This window comes from Palaemon carinicauda, chromosome 37 (genome assembly GCF_036898095.1).
Source record: "Palaemon carinicauda isolate YSFRI2023 chromosome 37, ASM3689809v2, whole genome shotgun sequence".
In the NCBI taxonomy this organism is placed as follows: domain Eukaryota; kingdom Metazoa; phylum Arthropoda; class Malacostraca; order Decapoda; family Palaemonidae; genus Palaemon; species Palaemon carinicauda.
In genome coordinates, this window is record NC_090761.1 from 47,558,205 (window position 1) to 47,578,950 (window position 20,746).

At 35.6% G+C, this 20,746-nt stretch overlaps 1 protein-coding gene and 1 long non-coding RNA gene across 11 annotated transcripts in view; one reads left to right on the plus strand and one right to left on the minus strand.

Moving 5' to 3' along the window:
* Positions 1 to 20,746, plus strand: part of LOC137629630 (uncharacterized) — a 110,776-nt gene that overhangs the window by 32,109 nt on the left and 57,921 nt on the right. For 4 of the 8 annotated variants that reach the window (XR_011041558.1, XR_011041560.1, XR_011041559.1 and 1 more), the window contains one exon: positions 1,594 to 2,455. The exons of the other annotated variants lie outside the window; for them this stretch is intronic. The gene's annotated coding sequence lies outside the window, so the exon portion shown is untranslated. Of the gene's footprint in view, positions 1 to 1,593; positions 2,456 to 20,746 lie in introns of those variants that run through there. 8 annotated transcript variants of the gene reach the window in all.
* Positions 2,649 to 20,746, minus strand: part of LOC137629631 (uncharacterized) — a 63,569-nt gene continuing 45,471 nt past the window's right edge. For 2 of the 3 annotated variants that reach the window (XR_011041562.1, XR_011041563.1), the window contains 3 exons: positions 12,816 to 13,100; positions 12,342 to 12,457; positions 2,649 to 3,941 (listed from right to left, as the gene is read on the minus strand). This is a non-coding gene — a long non-coding RNA (uncharacterized lncRNA). The remainder of the gene's footprint in view (positions 3,942 to 12,341; positions 12,458 to 12,815; positions 13,101 to 20,746) is intronic. The other variant, XR_011041564.1, reaches the window with a different exon arrangement.

The following is a 20,746-nucleotide window of genomic DNA, read 5'->3' on the forward strand; positions in this document are numbered from 1 at the left end:
TGATCTTCCTCATTCCTGTTTTCCCGAGGCTAAACTAACTAGTTTAGCTTTTCAATCTTGGGAAATTAAAGCTCTCTTGATGGACCTTGATGCATTATGAAAGTGTAGACCCAAGTGGTACTTTTCCTTTGTATTTGGTATAAAGACTGCAGATTTCTTAGCTTCTAAGTTATATTACTATCTGCAAGGTAGCAAGAAAAGGTTCTTTTAGCACTTTGTTGGGGCATGAAGTTGAACTCTTAACAAAACTCAAAGTATGATTATAAGTAGGTTAAGGGCAGTGGCTCCTCAACATCTACATCTCAGTATTGATAAGGTTTCTTTAACTGTATGACTTGAAATTTTAGATGATTTTTTATAGCAAATTTCCTTTTGAGAAGCACATTTGATCTCTTCTTCAAATGCACAAAATATTGGGATGTTGTAAAAGGCTTAAGATTTTTTATGACCAATCTTATTTTAAAGACTTTTTTTTACTTTTTTTCTTTCATTCTGCCTTCTTTCGAGCATTCTTCACCTGTCGGGTGGTCAGCTGTTAGTTTTCATCTTAATATGTTGAACAATATCTTGCTGTCTATTAAATTTTTATTCCTGATCTAGATAAACATCTCTGGCATTGTCGTTCAATTAGTTCTTTATACATGTTGCATAAGATCTTTCATATCAGACCATTCTTTACATTCAGATCTTCCCAGACAGTGCCATCCTGCTTGTAATACTAGGTATGCAGTTAATTCTAATATTCTTGCCTTCCCCATCATAAGGCTCAATACTACACAGTATTCTAGAAGTTATGACCACATTGTAGAATGATCTTCCTAATCAGGTAGTTGAATCAGTGGAACTTCAAAGTTAAAACACGCAGCAAATGTTTTTATGTTGAAAAGGCTGACATAAGTTTTTATATTTTGATTATGAAAGATCTATTTTAATGTTGTAACAGTTATTCTAATTGTTCATTACTTGTAGTTTATTTCCTATCTTCAATGGGGTGTTTTCAACTTGTTGGAGCCCTTGGGCTTATAACATCCTGCCTTTCCAACTAGGGTTGTAGCTTGGCTAGTAAAATGGCATGGCATTACTGAAGATGCCAAGGATGTCACACTTGAAGGTGCACTGACACATTTGTTCCAATAGTCTACCGGGTAGGAAGGGTCCTAGCTTAGCACCTGCATTCGCTTTATACCCATGACATTAGAAGGTTAAGTCTGTAATTTGACTCCTTTATGGGAGTGATTGCATTAACAAGCCTTAATAAGTGAACTGGCCAATATTTGGTGTTAGGAACTTTCTCCTTCCTAAGGCCAAGTCTCCTATTAAAGAATGATGGTTTGTATAGGAACTTTCTCTTTCCTAAGGCCAAGTCTCCTATTAAAGGATGATGGTTTGTATAGGAACTTTCTCTTTCCTAAGGCCAAGTCTCCTATTAAAGGATGATGGTTTGTATAGGAACTTTCTCTTTCCTAAGGCCAAGTCTCCTATTAAAGGATAATGGTTTGTATTCATGTAATAACAAATGTCAAATTTTTTAAGGATTTTTATTTTTGTAATTTTCCTACCTTTGCTAACTTCTAACATCTACCTCTCCTTAAGTCCTAGGTTTGTCAAGAGTGGGAGCTTTACTGAATGCCAGGAGGGTGGAGCTTACCTTCTACCTGCAATCAGCTATGACCACCTTGTTAGTCTGTTTCAGCTTGCTGAAATTGTACTATTAAAGGAAGACACTTTTTATAGCCAGGAAAGATACAAATTCATGTATTTATAGCTAGGAAATATACAAACTAATTTCATAACTAAAATGATTTATATGCAAAATAATTTTGTTATGCTTGGAAATTTAGAAGTTATGAATTTCCAGTGTTGATGGTTTGCTTTGATTTTCTAAACCATTCTCTACACTAAAATCAATTTTTTGAAAGTTACTTTTTTGAAGAGAAAAAATCATTATACATCATTTATCATCAAAAATTTATTGATCCAGGTTAGTTATTATTGCATTATTATTTTAAATAGGCTTTTATCAATAACTTGTCCAATTTTAGAAGCTGGAAGAAATATAAAGGATGTCAAAGGGATATATAGGATAAATTAATGATTAAAAAAAAATTCAGGCTTTGGTCACATGTTTAATAATCTGTGAAATTAGACCTCATTAATTCAGGCTTAAGCAGTGGACCTGACTGTAAATGTGAAATTATAGACCTCAATAACTCTTAGGTCATAGATTTAATGTGAAAATATAGACTTCGGTAATTTAGGCTTGGATCAAAGATTCAATCTGTGAAATTATACTGTAGTACTCATTAAGTCGCTATTACATCTCTTAAGATTTAATCTATGAAATTATAGACCTCATTAACTCAGGCTTAGGCCTTAGATTTATTCTTCTTCTGAAATTATACCTCATTAATTCAAGCCCATATTATAGACCTGAGTATTATTGTGAAATTATAGACCCGATTAACTCTTTTAACTAGTGGGCTTTTACTCTTTTTGTGAAATTATAAACCTCAATAACTCAGCCTAGGTCATAGAATTAATCTTATTTTGTGAAATTATGGACCTCATTAACTCAGGATCAATTCATGGGCTTGAATCTTATGAAATTATAGATCTCATTAACTCAGGCCTAGGTCACAATATTGGCCATCATAAGCTTAAAATGGGTTACTATAAACTAAGTTCTATAAGGTAGCAATCATTCATTCACCTTGACATCTGTAAGCTAGATTCCCATTAAAATATTTCAAAGTATATCTCATTACACTGAAGGGGGAGGTAAACTTCAAGATACATATTTTTGTTGAAGGATGAAGTAATATAATCAACATGCAAGTAAGTAATTGACTTAAGATGGAATCACGATACTGTAGTGTATTTATAAAGACCAGTAGGCAGTCATTTAATTTTTGTCAGGGAAAATATGAACATTATACAGTTTGAGATGCGTAAAAAAAATTATAATTGTCGTATTGAATTGTTTGTAATAGTCAAAGTTATTTGAAAGGTAAAACATTTTCAACAGTTGTTTGACTTGGCAATCGTTAACGAGTTGTTAAAGTTTGTTTTTGACAAATACAGGTCGCGCATGCGCGGATCCTGTCGTCTTAAAGTGATTTAACTCTGAATAGAGTTAGTACCGGCTCACAAGTGATCTTGATCTCAAAGCACATCTCGTCCAATTTTCAAGGAGCAAAAGACTCCAGCTGCACAGTGAGACAAACGGAGACCAGGTGCTAACAAGCGAGTACATCTAAAAAGTTCGTATCTGAATGAGTGCATCTAAAAAGTTCGTATCTGAATGAGTGCATCTAAAAAGTTCGTATCTGAATGAGTGCATCTAAAAAGTGCGATATCTGAAAGAGTGCATCTTATGCTTGTATCTAAATGGAGTGCAGCTAAAAAGTGCATGTATCTAAAAGAGTGCATCTTATGCCTGTATCTGAAGAGTGCATTAAAAGTGCTTGTATCTAAAAGAGTGCATCTTGAAAGTGCTTGTATCTAAAAGTGTGCATCTTAAAAATGCTTGTATCTAAAAGAGTGCGTGTATCTGAGAGTGCATCTAAAAGAGCGAATCTAAAAAAGGCATGTATACATCTAAAAAGAGCATGTATCTGAAAGAGTGCATAAGAGCCGGAAGAACCCTCCAAAGACCAACACAAGCAATGCCTATAGTGCACTGACAGCATCAACCCCACAAGTTGAGAATATCTGAGAAAATTTTAATATTCCTTAATTTCTGACAAAACCATTGTTTTTTCTTTGCAGACAAAATCTGATCTTTCTAAAAATAAACAAATTAATGGTTATATGTGTTAAGTTTCGTCGGTGCTATTACAGGAGTCACTTGAGGTATTTTAAATCCAGCATTTTCAGGCTGCCTTCTTACTTGGTCAATCAAAATTTTATCTTGAAGTTTCACTCCGCACATTCCAAAAAACCTGAAATAAATATAAAATATTTAGTTTTATTTCTTACTTCTATTCTCCCATATCCTCTTAAACAAACCAAGGAAAATATATTTAAACAACAATATTTGAATTACTCAAACAAAATTATTTTGTAAAACCTGTTATCATTATTAGTCAAACAATGACTTAGATTTGTATTTTTCAAACATAAAATTTTACTATGGTTAGTTATAATTTTTTAATATTTTTCCGTTAGGGTCATCTTCTCAAGGTAGTGTTCTAAAGATATTTTAATTTCAACTTATGTTTGAGTTTATCAATTTTAGATTAACATGTAGTCATGACAACTTCTACTACATACTATGAATCACACTACAGGAAACATTTACAAGATTAAAATACATTTCAGTAAAAATATTTGGAATCAACAGGTTTCACAATTTACTTTAAATTTATGGGCTGATAAATTTCACTATGCCACTAACATTTATACTGTACAACCATAAGTTTAGGAAACCTAGTCAAAGTTAACGGAAAAAGGTAATTTTTGCAGTTTCTTTTGAGAGAAAAACATAAAAATAGCATCGGTAAATCTTCAAGGAGTATTGTCACACCTACCGGCCAGGAGCCAGACAATAAGGTCTTGGGAGTGATTTCCCCATTAGAAATTTTGGCAATTGTAACATGCCCCATGAATTACACAACCAGCATTGCAACAAACAATATGAACCAATTAATCCTATTCAGCAATTAACCATAGAACTAACCCTATGAACTAATAAATATAACTAAGAATCACTCGACCAAATGAACCTATCAATACAACTAACCCTATGAACCAATCAGTACAAATATTACTATGAACCAATCAATGCAACTAACCCTACGAACCACAGACTAAAATTAACCTTATGAACCATCAACACTAGAATCCACCCTTTGAACAGATTAACACAACACGAGACTTAACCTTACGAACAAATTGATACCAGAATTAACCCTATGAACCAATTGACACTACTCATCCCTATGGACCAAACCACACTAGAGTTAACCCTATGAACTAATCAGAATGAATTAGCCCCATGAACCCGTTAACACTAAAACCCTATGAACCAATTAACACCAGATTTAGCCCCATTTACCATTAACCCTACGATCCGTTAACACTATAATGAACCATACAAACCATTAGAACTAGAATTAAACCTATGAACCATAAACACCTATCAATCCTACAAGCCATTAACACTATAATTGACCCTACGAACCATTAACACTAGTATTAACCCTAAAAACTAATCAACACTAGATTCAACCATAAGACCCAATTCATATGAATCAATTGATATGAATTAACCCTACGAACCAATTAACACTAGATTCATCCCTATGAAATAATCAATTTTATTATTACTTGCTAAGCTACAACACTAGTGGGAAAAGCAGGACACTATAATTCCAGGTGCCCCAACAGGGAAAATAGCCCAATGAGAAAAGGAAACATGGGAAAATAAAATACAACAGTAACAATATTAAAATAAATATTTACTATATAAACTATAAAACCTTTAATAAAACAAGAGGAAGAGAAATTAGAAAGAATAGTGTGTCTAAGTGTACCCTCAAGCAAGAGAACCAACTCAACCCAGGGACAGTGGAAGACCAGTGCCATAGCCTCTGTACCATGGTCTTTGGTTTGTATTAGTGTTGGCTTTAATACAAACCGAAGGCCATGGTACAGAGGCTATGGCACTACGCAAGACTAGAGAAAAATTGTTTCATTTTGGAGTGACGTTCTCCTAGAAGAGCTGTTTACCATAGCTAAAGAATATTTTTCACCTTTAAAAGAGTTTTCAGATGTATAACAGGAAAAGCTGTACAGAATAACGCAAGACTAGAGAACAATTGTTTCATTTTGGAGTGACGTTCTCCTAGAAGAGCTGTTTACCATAGCTAAAGAATATTTTTCACCTTTAAAAGAGTTGTCAGATGTATGACAGGAAAAGCTCTACAGAATAAGTCAGACTATTAGGTCTCTATGTAGGCAAAGGGAATATGAACGATAACCAGAGAGAAGGATCCTATGTACTACTATCTGGCCAGTCAAAGGACACCATAACACACTAGCAGTAGTATCTCAACGGGTGGCTGGTGCACTGGCCAACCTACAACCAACACTATATTCCCACAAGAACAAATTAATATTAATTAACCCTATGAAGCAATTAACACTAGATTTAACCCTGTAAACCAATTAACACTAAACTCGTACTATGAAACAATGAACATTAGATTCAAGCATAAGAACCAATTAATACTAGACAACCCTATGAACTAATTAAAATGAATTAACCATAGGAACCATTAACATTAGAATTGACCCTATGAACCATTCCACACTACTAATCAATATGAACAAATTCACACTAGAATTAAAACTATGATTTAATTAAAATGAATTACCCATTAATATGAGAATTACTCTAATGAACCAATCAACACAAATTAAAATGAATTAACCACATGAACCATTAGTACTAGAATTAACCCTAAGTTAACATTAGAAATTAACAATGAATCAATTAACACCAGAATTAACCCATGAATACTAAATTAACTATGAACCAATTAACATCAGATTCAGCCCTATGAACCATCAACACTAAAGTCAATTCTTTTAAGCGAGGCAGATTTGCACCGACTCACAGGGGTGCCCTTTTAGCTCGGAAACGCTTCCTACTCGCTGATTGGTTGGACAATATAATTCTAACCAATCAGATCGCAGGAAACTTTTTCCGAGCTAAAAGGGCACCGCTGAGAGTCAGTGGAAATGGGTCGTTAAAACAAATAGACTATAGAATTAACCCTACGAACTATTATCACTAGAATTAACCCTCAGAACTATTATCACTAAATTAACCCTACAAACAATTTACACTATAATTAACCCTACAAGCCATTAACACTATTATCAACCCTTCGAACCATTAACACTACAATTAACCCTATGAACAAATTAACACTAGATTCAATCCTATGAACCAACCAACACTAGATTCAACCAGAAGATCCAATTTACATGAAATAACCCAATGAACCAATCAACAGATTCAGCCATTAGAATCAATTAACACTAGAATCAACATTATGAACCAATTAATAATAATTAACCCTAGAATGCATGGGCAGCTAGGGGCCAATACACACTGCAAAGACCAATAAGTAATGCTTACAAAGCATCACATGAGGTCCAATGAAGGCCAGTCAGTAGAAGGAAAAAAAAAAAGGCCGATTAAGGGAAAAAATTCATCTAAAGCTGGAACAGGTTTCATTATCTTTGTAATAGGGTACTTAACATTAATTTTGCACTCCTCTACCGCTCCCGATTTGGTCGCCATCTTGGAAAAATTGCAGAGGAACAATTTTCTTGCAAATATCTTGCTTATGACTCATTTTAGCTGAAAGTTTACCGATACATAAAAGTCATCAAATTTCATTATTGTGATATTTTTAGCAGTTTTGGTACAAGGAGTATGATAATATTTTTATCTAATTTTTTTCTTCCCCTTGTACCTGATTAGCATGTGGTTATTTTTCTTGTATGCAATATTAAATAATGCTTTTAGTTTCTAAGCTAACTGTGGTTCTTTTCTTTCAGGACTATGAAAACAGACCAATAGCCTTACCAGTGATTGCTTTATTATGGAAAAAGTCTTTATTAAAGAAATACTTTATTTGTGAAGACATTAATAGATTGCAGCACTAAATGGAAAGCAATATGAATTAAAGGCCTGAAAAGAGTGAGTGCATGAAAAATGTAGGAAGGTGTACACAAACGCAAGGAGTGCTTAAGCTTTCCGGCCAAGACAGGAAACCTCTCAAGTGCCTTAAATCTCTCGAAAGTCTAGTACCAGATTTTGACTTTCTTGATGAATGTCCCCCCACCCTGGAGGGAAAAAAAAAAAAAAAAAAAAAAAAACACCTCAGGCGAGCACAAATCTGTTCGTGTTGACTCTTCACGTTGGGGACATTATTCTAAAAGTGGGTGAAATGAGAAATGATGAGTGGGGCAAAACCCCATGTACTCTCATTATCTAATGTAGTCGATTTATAGGTGCTGCAGAGGCAAGGTACCATTGAACTTGCATGAAAAAAATACAACCAAGCATATTCTAGGATGAAACGTGGTTCTCCCAAATGTGATAGTTATAGAGCAAATGACACATGCTTAAGCATATTCTGGGATGAAACGTGGTCTTCCTAAATGTGATAGTTATAGAGCAAATGACACATGCTTAAGCATATTCTTGGATGAAATGTGGTCTTCCCAAATTTGTGTTATAGAGCAAATGACACATGCTTCTAGCTACCGGGAACAAAATACAGAAGAATGTCAATTTACTTTCAGTAAGATTTTTGAGGCATAGGGGTGAACTACCAGCTGAAAAAAATAGTATGAACTGAAAAAGATATGGAGAAGACAGTTACAGCAAACAAAAATCCAAGCCTGTGGTGTGTTTCTGTGACAACAAAATTCAGACTGATGCTTAGTATGAAAAACAAAGATTATCTAGCAGCCCAAAGTACAAAATGTGCTAAGCGTGCTCGGCGAATGATTTGTCCTACCACAGAATGTTTGATGAAAGTGCTCAAAACAAGTCAAAACAGGTTTCTTTCAAATGAGAGAAATAATAGCTGGCTTACGACATTGCTCACCATTAGACTGAACAATGAGGGTTAGACAGTAAAACAAGCTACTTAAGATGCAGACAGACTGATTGTTGTTACTTCTATTGAAGAATCTACCATGGCTGAATCAATAACAATTGTAAGAGAAGATGTAGACCTCTTAATCCTCCTTACAGCCTTGGTTGGATCAAGGACAAATATATAATATTTAAACCAGGCAGAGGAAATACAGAAAGCAAGATGTACACACCAACTCCAAGAAATTTGGATTAGTCATCAAGGACATTCTCTTCCTACGTGCATGTAGAGAGTCGGACACTACTACCAACACTTTTAGACAGGGAAAACAAGTTTATAGGCTTTTGGAAAAACATGAAATATAAGATCTTGTTGCTGTATTTAAAGAACCATCTGCTGAATCTGCAAAGATTACTGAAGTAGGAAAGAATTTCATTCTTCATTTACATGGACATATTTAATGCTAACCCCTTCCTGATTTGAGATTTATGTGCCATGCTCAGTCACTCATTAAAAATAAATTCCCTTTGGCTTCTGTGGTTCCTACAGATGCAACTGCTCGATTTCATTTCTCACGTACATATCACTAAGTGCAAATGTGGTTGGGAAATGACTAAGTCTCCAACAAATTAGGGTTGGGATGCAACTACAAAAGGATTGGTTCCAGTCACTACAGAACAGCTCCACCAGAACTGCTCACATACTCATTCAAATGTGATAAAGGTTGCATGACTGCCACATGCAGCTGTAGAAAGGCAGGATTAAAATGTTCCGTGATGTGTTTCTTGCAAAGGATTGTCATATTCAAACTCTTGACGGAATTTATGAAGACTCATGGAATAGAATATTCAGAATATTTTAATAGGACGGCCAGCGACCCACTCATATTTTTTTTCTTATACTTGCTAAGCTACGACCCTAGTTGGAAAAGCAGGATACTGTAAGACCAAGGGCCCCATTGGAAAATAGCTCAGTGAAGAAACAAAATGAAGAAATAAACTTTAAGAGAAGTTCAAGAACAATATCAACATTAAAATAAATCTTTCATTTATACACACCTTCAAAAAGACAAGATAGAATAGTGTGCGAGTGTACCCTCAAGCAAGAGAACTCTACCACAAAATAGTAGAAGACCACAGTACAGAAGCTATGAAGACTAGAGAACAATGGTTTGATTTTGGAGTGTCGTCCTCCTACAAGAGCTACTTACCATAACTAGAGTATCTTCTACAATTACCAAAAGGGAGGTGGCCACTGAACAACTAGGGCGCAGTAATTAATCCCTTAAATAAAGAAGAATTGTTTGGTAATCTCAGTGATGTCAGGTGTATGAGGACAGAGGAGATGGTTGAAAGAATAGACCACACCATTTGGTGTATGTTGGAAATAGAAAAATGAGCTGTAACCAGAGAGAGGGATCCAATGTAATACTGTCTGACCAATTAAAGGACCCAATAATACACTTCAAAAAAATGTGTACAAACCTTCCTGGAATTAAAGTTCATGGCCACCCCACAAGGGATGAAGGTGTCAGGGAAGTGATAGATACATGCCAAGCTGTTATATTTCTTACAACCGTTCTACAAAAGAACCAAACTGCTTGTCATTACTTTCCTTTGAAGAACAATATAGTTCGCTATACTTCTCATTACAAGAAAACCAATGCTTTCCAGGAAATCAATACTTAAAATTATTATTACTAATAGGCAAGCTACAACCTTAGTTGGAAAAGATGCTATAAGCATAAGTGCGCCAACAGGGAAGCATAGCCCTGTGATGAAAGGAAATAAACGATACGAGAAATAATGATTAATTAAAATAAAATGCTAGAAACAGTATCGTCAAAACGTATTTCATATATAAACTATAAAAAGGCTTATGTCAGCCCCTTCAACATAACACTCTTACTGCAATTTTGAACATTTCAAGTTCTACTGATTCAACTACCTGATTAGGAAAATGATTCCACAACTTGGTCCAAGCTGGAATAAAACTTCTAGAATACTGTGCTGGATAGAGCCTCATGATGGAGAAGGCCTGACTATTAGAATGAACTTCCATGTCTAGTGGTACACAATATTTTTATCTTGGACCTAGTAATAACAGTGTTATTTGAGGGGAATGTACATAACGGATAAAACAGATTGATTAGTCGACACTTGTTTATTTACAGTATTTTCTTTTCATAAACTAAATGATCTGGGGCAGAAACAGCTGCCTACTCCCAAGGCAGATTTTGCTTACATACTGCGTTATAATAAAGTTCCACACAGTGACTAGAGCCTCCATCACCTAATTTTTTTCTCCATTAGCAGTTTGGGAGATAGAGTGGTAACATACGCTTTGATAAGCCTTGAATTTCTATTACCAAGTAATTAGGAAAATAAATATACTCGAGCCCTATTTCCAACTTCTTCTACTACTCTTCGGCAGATCTTAGATTCAACTATATGATGATAGCAGAATTAGGGGTTAGCCTTCTAGTGTCAACTTGAGTTAGCCTACTGCCTAGTTTTAATTTCTTTCATATTTAAAAGAATTGTAATACAGTGGTAGTATTCTAACTTTGGGGTGGAGGATAGCTAGGGCTCCACCTTGTGGGACGTTTTAATTTTCATTTATCAATTTTCTATTACAGAGAAGTAAAACAAGTTTTCAGTGCATCTTACCAATATGGTGCAATGCTTACTGCCAAGATCATAAGAGTCAGTTGTGCCTCTTGGAGTAGGGCTTGAGAAATTCAATTCTCTAGTTTACATTTTTCTCCTCTATGTGGGTGGATGATTCTGCTAACATCTCATTACATTTCCCTTGTAAGCAACTGTGAAACCTCATCTGTTCAGCATTGGATTAGGTAATAAACAATGATAGACAGTTCAGAACACTGAAAAAAAGACTTCTACGCGTGTGATCCTAAACCTATCTCGTCTCAACATATCAGATGAGACTCGTTCAATATGATGTCCATTTCAAGTTAACCAATTGCAACACTTCGGGGTCTGGACCTGAACTATTCATCTCTTTGGACACTCAAAACATCCCCGTATACCAAACTTCCAACCTTATCTAGATTTTTGGGATGGGAGGAGTTCATATACTGTAAGTCCAGTGATGCCCTTTGGCCTCAATACAGCTCCAAGGGTGTTCACTAAGCACTAAACTACAGTGGCAGTCAGTGATCAAGTCTGTACTATGCACATTGATACACAGGTCCTAGAGCAGGGAAGACATTATATCTTTGAAAGCTCTTAGAACCCACACAGCTTTTTCAAGAAATAGGTTTTTTTTTTCTTGTCAAAACACCATTTTGACATGCTCCCAAGAAAACATTGCCAAATTATCAATTTTAGATATTGAAGGTAAACAAAGAAATGAGCCCAACAATCATTTTCAATTGCTAGTCACATGCAGAAAATTGTCTAAAGTGTTAAGGAGATTAGATAACTCACAATGTGTATGATGGCGAAGTTAAAAGTTAGAAAAAAAATATACCAAAAACTTTCTCATTACATCTTGAAATTGTAATATCTAAATTATGTAAAATTGGGAAGGAGGGTTTCTATAGTGAACTGCTGCCTAAGAGATGGACAACTGCATACATCATACAAAGAAAAGAGGAGAAAGAAATAGGTATGCTTTACGATATATCAAACAACAAAAAGCTGCCTAACACTAAAGTATATAAAGATGGATTACAAAAATATCATGCAATTTGCTTACATTTTGAAAGCCAATGTGCGCAAGTTGTTCACACACGGTTGTATAGTTGGCGGCTATTCCTGTTTTTGCTTGTACTGTCCGCTTTTTTTTTTTGAGTGAAGAATTATAGTCAGCTGCTGAAATAACAATTTGTATTATTTCTTAACTATAATTTAAATATTTCCACATTACCCCCCACAATATTTTGGTCCTTCAACCTTGTCTAATTATATTAATTTGCAGCACGCCCTACTCCCTGTAGGGTTTGAATAGGCAACTAGAATTGGAGACAGGTAGAGGTACAAGAAGAGGATAGGCATGATGAAGTTGTCAAAAGAAAATTTACTCAAGATCTGTTTTGTTGTTGTAACTTCTTCCAATTTTGGAGCAAATGAAACTACATTATTCTTATCATTGACCGATGTTGTCCCATCAGTGTAATTGTTTTTATCATATGTTGACACAGTTTCCATGGATAGTGGTTCACATACTTACCCCCAGAAACAGGTGAACATAAAGTGGCAAAGAAAAGTTTTCAGCAGCAGCCCAGGCTTAGTGTAGCAGTAATGTTGTTTGTCGAGATAGTTGGACCAACCAGGCAATGGACACGGTGGCGTATATTAAGTCTTTTTTTTTTTTTTTTTTTTCAATAAGCTTGTGACAGGAGCTTGTTTGCTTTCCACGCACAAGTAAGGCCTCAGGTCGAGGACGCATTTACTAAAGACGCTCTTCAACCTTGTATCGTACAGGATCAGTTTAGACGACATGAATAGAGAACACCTGTAAAAAAGATATGTGGATTAGGACACTTCCATTACGTTGTCTGCTTCAACAATGATTAATATACAGGTAGTTATCAACTTACGACAGAGATAAGGACCGAGAGATGCGTCTTAAGTCAATTTCGTCATATGTCGAACTGAAAAAGCGAAGTTTCTGTAGATTTATTATGATGCGTTATGTTTCGGCAATCATCTCTTATATTCTATCAATATTTTCTTACTATCATTATTCCATTTTCTTGTTTCATATGATATATGCATTATTAATTCATTTGTTTTATTTTCAATTTTGAAAGCATTTTACCAATGAAGAAGAACTTAAAATTTTATTTACCTTTGGTTATGATCAGGTAATCTAGAAGTGCTGCTCCCTACCCTATCAAAATATGTGTATGACATTTCTTTTTTCTTAATTTCTTAACTTATTAGAAATATCTTCATGATGAATATTATGTATCAATATGTTACAGGAAATCAGTTTCCATACAGTTCGTCTAATAGGGTATAATGCGAAATCTTTGTAGCTCTTTCGCTGTCTGTGTGCTCGCTCTCGCAACCGTATACGGGTAGTTCATTTTTAAAGCTTCACACAGTATTCAATTTTCATTTCAATATTAAGCCCTCATATTTCATTGGACATTATAGTGTTTAATTATGGTTTATTAAAGCACATTTATATTCTATTTTCCAATTTCTTGATCATATCAATAATCAACACTTACTTTCGGTTGGCATCAGCTGATCTCAAGGTCACGCTGCTGTATTACAATTATGTGCACATATGTACGAATAACACCAATTTATATAATTTCTTGCCATTCGAAATCTCTTCATAAGGAATATTACAACAAAAACAATGTTATACGGTAACATTTTCCATATACTATAGTTTGTTTATAGACATTATTAGTTATAAAAGGAATACGCACCTCCCTCCCTCTCTCTCTCTCTCTCTCTCTCTCTCTCTCTCTCCGTATTTTGTTTTTTTAATTCTGTTAAATCTTCATATTTCCTTTAGAAAAATATTGAAAAATTCTTTATACCATTATTCGATGTTTCGATTATGGGAATAGTAACACATCGAAATGGAATCACTTGATTTGACCCTCGCCCTCCGCCAAAAATGACACTTTTTTTTTTTATTTTTCTTAAATTTACGGTAAATTGTACTAATGATAGACCACTAAAACACTTGACATTGTTGCTCGGTGTTTCGATGATGGGAATGCTGTAATAAGATTACACAGTAACAATGAAAGAAAAATCATTCGGTTTGTCAGTGCACTTCCGCCAGATACATGACGTCACAAGACAAGATGTAAACGCTTCAAAGAACGACATGCAAAATATGTAAATTAATTTTCTTTTATCTTGCAAGAAATGAAAAGAAAATAACTTAACAAGCTAAAGTATTTAATTTTTATAATGTAAAAGGAAATCTATTTTCAAGAAAATATGTCGTATTAGTATACTTTATATAAATACAGATTATCAAATTAATTAAACTAGGTCAAATTTACGCAAAGTAGTACTCATCACAACCGATACAGATCCACAAAATACTTAGTATTGTTACTTGATATTTCGATAATGGGAATACAAATACTAATCGTTAGCCTATTGGAAGGAACTCGCTGTATAACCAGGTCGCTTTCTGCCGGTGATATGACGTCACCAGACACATATGAACTCGACAGATATTAAAACTTTTCTCAATGTATTTTTTAAATGAAAATAGATACTGTATATTAACTACAAAAGAAAATAATTTACCAAGATAAATCAGTTTATCTTTATGCAAGAAAAATTTTCAAGGAAATATACGTCATTTCTCGATAGACTCATGACATCACCCTTAAAATATCGTCGTAGAGTCGAATCGTGATGTCGCATAGGCCGTAAGTCAAGCACTACCTGTACAGGGTACAAAAAGGAATACAGATCACAGAAATAAAGAACCAATCTCCCCTATGGTACATAGTACAGTTATGAAAGTGTTTAAATAAAACATTTCATATTTTCCTTCATTCTAACTATACTATTATATACATTTATATATGTAAAATATCCCCTATATAATAAACAGCAAGTGTCAGTGCTTACCTAGCAATAATAATAGGTGTGACTATAAAAAAATATTTCCTGTCATGCTCAAGGGGAAGGAGTGATACCCTGGCAAGTAGTAGTACCAAGGAAGAGGGGTGGGTGGTAAGGGTTGAAGCTGTGCGTACAAATCTATCTAGATATCTTGATGTCATTTTCAATAGCTCTGATAAACTAGTAGATACTATAACTTCACAATAGATATTACTAAAACTTTTAAAATATTATTATTACTTGCTAAACTACAACCATAGTTTGAAAAGCAGGATGCTAACACCCAAGGGGCCCAACAGGGAAAATAACTTGGTGAGGAAAGGAAACAAGGAAAAATAAAATATTTTAAGAACAGGAACATTAAATTAAATATTCTCTAAATAAACTATAAAAACTTAAACAAAACAAGAAGAAAAATTAGATAGAATAGTGTGCCTGACTGTACCCTCAAGCAAAAGAACTCTAACCCAAGACAATGGAAGACCAAGGTACAGAGGCTATGGCACTACCCAAAACTAGAAAACAATGGTTCGATTTTGGAGTGTCCTTATCCTAGAAGAGCTGCTTACCTTATTTAAAGTAGCCACTGAACAATTACAGTGCAATAGTCAACCCCTTGGGTGAAGAAGACATTCAAAACATTGAAATATGTCTACTTGAACAACAAAAATGTGAGCCGACAACTATAAATTTAGTCGGTAAGGACAAAAGATTGGATTGACCCTGTACCTAAGTCAATGAATATATAGTAAATATTGTTCAAGAATGAATGATTTAAAGTTTTCAGGCATCCTGACATCTAAGGTCATTGACGCCGGTAACATTTAATTTATGTATACAATAATAAAAAATGAAATAAAATAAAAAATTAACGAGTATTCAATTAAAATCATAAAAATTGAATGTCATAAAAGTTAAATATTTTTCAGAAGACCTGCTTCTGAAGGAAATCTAAAAATGCCACTTGCATGGTAGGACACATTTCCAAGAATCTTGGCAAGGATGAACCTGCCACCCTCACCTCGAGCCTCAAACAAATATCTATTCCGCAAGTTGTTATAATTGGGGCATTCGGTCAACAAATGCCTTACTGTTAGAGGTACTAAACAGTTGTCACAATACGGTTGGTGTTGGCCCTTCAGCAGAAACTCATGTGTCAACCGAGTGGGACCAACACGGAGACGACAAAGTGACGTCTCCCATTTTCGGGGCATCATATTATACCTCCAAGGAGATATGTCATTTGTTACTTCCCTCATTTTATTACCATCTTGACTATCCCATTGCTGTTGCCATTTATTGCAAACCAATTTCTTGATGTCAGGTAAGAAATCATTACAGGGAATGGGATACCTTCTTGGCAGCAACTCGGATGCAGCCTCCTTAGCCAGTGAATCTGCCTTCTCATTCCCGGACATACCTACATGTGCTGGAACCCAACAAAATTGAACTGTTATACCTCTCCGTCCAATAAGGAAGAGCCATTCTAAAATCTTTAAAACTAGAGGGTTATTAGAATTAAAAACTTCCATAGCTTGAAGGACACTCCTTGCATCACTAAAAATTGTAAAATTACCCTCCTTCTCCAACGCTATTTTCTCAATAGCGGTTAATAAGCCATACAGTTTGGCAGTAAATATGGAAGCGGTCAGAGGAAGTGCACCTCTACAATTAAAACCATTACTATGTACTCCAGAACCAACGCCAGCATCAGATTTGGAGCCATCAGTATAGATAAAAGTTGATCCTCTATGTTCTTTAACATGTTCATTAAAAGAGACCTGGCTTCTAGGTCTGACATATTCTTCTTATCTCCAATAAAATATTTACAAAAAGATATCTCTGGTAACTTCCATGGAGGCGTTGATGATACCTTGAATGGAAGTACCTTATTTCTAATTATATCCAGACTATTTAATAATCATTTCACCCGAAAGCCATAAGGTTGAGGAGATTTTGGGTGCAACTCAAAGTATGATGCGTGTCTTACAAGGCTTGCAGTCTGAAAGGCTAGAGAGTTAGGGAGTCTTTGCAATCTAAACCAATACCGAAGAATGGAAGACATTCGGTAAAGGTCTAGAGGTAACTCTCCAGCATCAACAAGGAGACTTGGGATAGGCGAGGTTTTAAAAGCTCCTGTAGACAATCTAATACCTGCATGATGTATCGAGTCTAATATTTTTAACCGGCTTGGGGTGGCTGAAGAATATACCTCACAACCATAACTAATTTTGGAAAAAATCAAGGTCTTGTATAATTTTAAAATAGTATTGCGGTCTGCCCTCCATGATGTATGGGACAATACTTTTAAGATATTCAGAGCTTCAACACATTTAGCTTTAAGCGCTTTTAGGTGAGAAACCCATGTAAGTCTACAGTCAAATATCAAACCTAAAAATTCGGTTTCCGATACACATGGTATCCGTTGACCTTTAATGTATATATCCGGGTCTGGATGTACTCCCCGGATACGACAAAAATGGACAATGGTAGTTTTACTTGTCGAGAACTTAAATCCATTCATGTCAGCCCACTGGATAATTTTATCAATAGAGAGTTGGATTTTTCTCTCAACCATTGCCATTCTAGTGCCAGCAAATGATATTGAGATCATATCCACAAATAATGTTGAGAGAACATCCTGGGGAATGGCTGAGGATATCCCATTAATTGCTAGTGCAAAAAGGGTTACACTCAGCACACTACCCTGAAGAACTCCTTTTTCCTGGCACTTACTCTCTGATAGTGTTTCCCCCACTCTCACTTGAAAAACTCTACGTGAAAGAAATGCCTGAATAAATAGTGGCAGCTCTCCTCTCAATCCCAATACATGAATGGTTTTAAGAATACCATATCTCAATGTGGTATCATATGCCTTTTCAAGGTCAAAAAATACTGTAACATGGTGCTGTTTGGAAGCAAAGGCTTCACAAATAGAAGACTCAAGTCGTATCAACACATCAGTCGTTGAGTGCATTTTTCGGAATCCACATTGAATCGGTGATAAAATACCTTTCTTTTCAAGGTACCATATCAGCCTTGCATTGACCATCTTCTCCAGGATTTTACATAAACAAGATGTCAATGCAATAGGACGATAGTTTGCTGCTAAAAACTTGTCTTTACCGGGTTTTAAAAAGGCTAAAATAATGGCTAGTTCCCAAACACTTGGGTAACTATGATCATGCCATATTCTATTAATAATGCTTAAAATAAATAGCTTTGTTTTAAAATGTACATGTTTAATCATTGCATATGGAATTCCATCGGGTCCAGGGGCTGTATCGTTGCAATGAGCAAGTGCGGAATCAAATTCTCTTTCAGTGAAAGGAGAATTATAAGACTCTTCCCTTCTTGTTGCAAAATTTAAAATGTTCTTTTCTTCAGTGCTCCTATACTGGTGACCAGGGGCTCCTTCACACTTGCTGGATACATTTGAAAAATGATTAGCCAGGGCATTGCTAACTTCATTTGCTTCAGTTACATACTGGCCATTCACCTTCAACACTGGTGGTGGGTTGGGGGTGAATTTGCCAACTATCTTTTTTACTTTCCTCCACACAGCAGATGGTGGTGTTCTACTGTTAATGGAGGAAACAAAAGACATCCATGACTGGCGCCTTGCTTCTTTCATGGCACGACGGAACTGTGCTCTACATTTCTTGTACATAGTTAAATTCTCATCAGTTCTGCGTCTACGCAATCGTGTTAGAGATCTTCTTGTGGCTCTGTGGAGTGCAGTTAGTTCTGAAGACCACCACGGGACTGGTCGTCGTTTGAATAACCCTTTTGTTTTGGGAATTGAATTGACTCCTGCTGTATGAAGAGTTCCATTCAGTAGGTCTATGGCATCATCAACACTTTCAAACTGTTCTGCTCTCCCTTCGATTACACTTAGCTCAGAAAATTTAACCCAGTCTGCCTTGTCTAGATTCCAACGTGGCGATCTTTGCAAAGGCGGACCCTTGTTGGTGTTTATAATGATTGGTGCATGATCACTAGTATGCCAATCATCTAATGTCCTCCAATCAAAATCAAGAAGGCAGTTGGAGCTTGCAATTGAAAGGTCAATGCATGACAAAGTACCTGTCTGAACATGAAAGTGTGGGGGCTCTCCTGTATTAAGGAGTCCCACATCCTCATTCTCCACAATTGATGAGATCATATTGCCCCTTGTGTTGGCCAAAACATCACCCCATAAAGGATGTCTACCATTCATATCTCCCAGTAAGAGAAAAGGTTGAGGGAGTTGTTGAATGACCTCTGCTAAATCATCATATAAAATATTATCATTTGGAGGTAAGTACAGAGAGCATATTGTATATTTTCTCCCTATATCAATTTGTACAACTGCCTGCAGGGTTGTACGTATAGACATGGGTATTTGGGGAACATCTCGACGAATGTACATGAGACTTCCGCCATGGCTCCCTGCTTGTTGATTATATGGTGTTCTATAGCTAACATACTCTCGAGGACTAGGAGTGTTAGAATCAAGCATACTTTCCTGTAGACATACAATTATGGGGGAATGCTCATGAATTAGGAGCTTAAGTTCTTCATATTTCGCCCTCAAACCCTGACAGTTCCATTGCAAAATGGAAGAGAAAACTATGGATTATTTCTGGAAGACATCTTGGATGAGGTCTTCCCATTAGCAGTTTTTAATTTAACATTATTAACAGTAGGTTTCTTCAGAGGTGGTCTTGTTATGTTGGGTTTTACATTTGTGATTTTCTTTGTATTCTTTTTATCTATTTGTTGAGGTGGATGGTGGACCTCAACTTGAATTTCTGATTTATTCAGTCCATCTTCTGGTTCATTAGAAACATCAACAGAGAAAACATCAAATTTATTTGATGTCATAACCTTAACGTTTCTAATGGAGGGTGGAGAGAGAGATGGAGGTCTCTCTCTTTTGCGATTAATAGATGGTGGGATTCGAGGTTTTTGCACCTTTCCCACAACAGGTGCATCAGGTAAGTTAGTCTTAAGTGGAACCTCCATCAGATCAGGCAAGGACATGGCCTGAGAGAGGTTTGTATTACTTTTTGTAATGGCGGCTGAAGGCTGTACAGCAATGGGCAATGACCTAGTGTTAATACACCGTGGTAAAGCCTCAGGTGGTGATATGGTTACCTCGTTATTTGACATTTTGTCAGATAGTATACTTTTTTTTGAGCTATTGGCAGTGCTAGGTTGGTTTGATTTTAATGCCTTAGCATATGTATTTGATTTATTTAATAGTCTTTTGGCATGGGTCACACTTGTGTGTTCTAAGTTTGATTTGTTGAGGGCAGCTTCCTCCAACTTATATAGCTCGCAGATCTTGTCTGTGGATTTGTGATTCGAGCTGCAATTTAAACACCTGGCTCCAAGTGCACTCTCCATGCTCAGATTTGGAGCAAATACCACACATCTTCTCATTTTTGCAAACTTTGGACGGGTGTCCAAATTTAAAACAATTAAAGCATTGCAATGGCTTCTGCTTGAAGGGTCTTACTTTAATCCTTTCGTTCTCGATAATATGAAAAGGTACATCAGCAT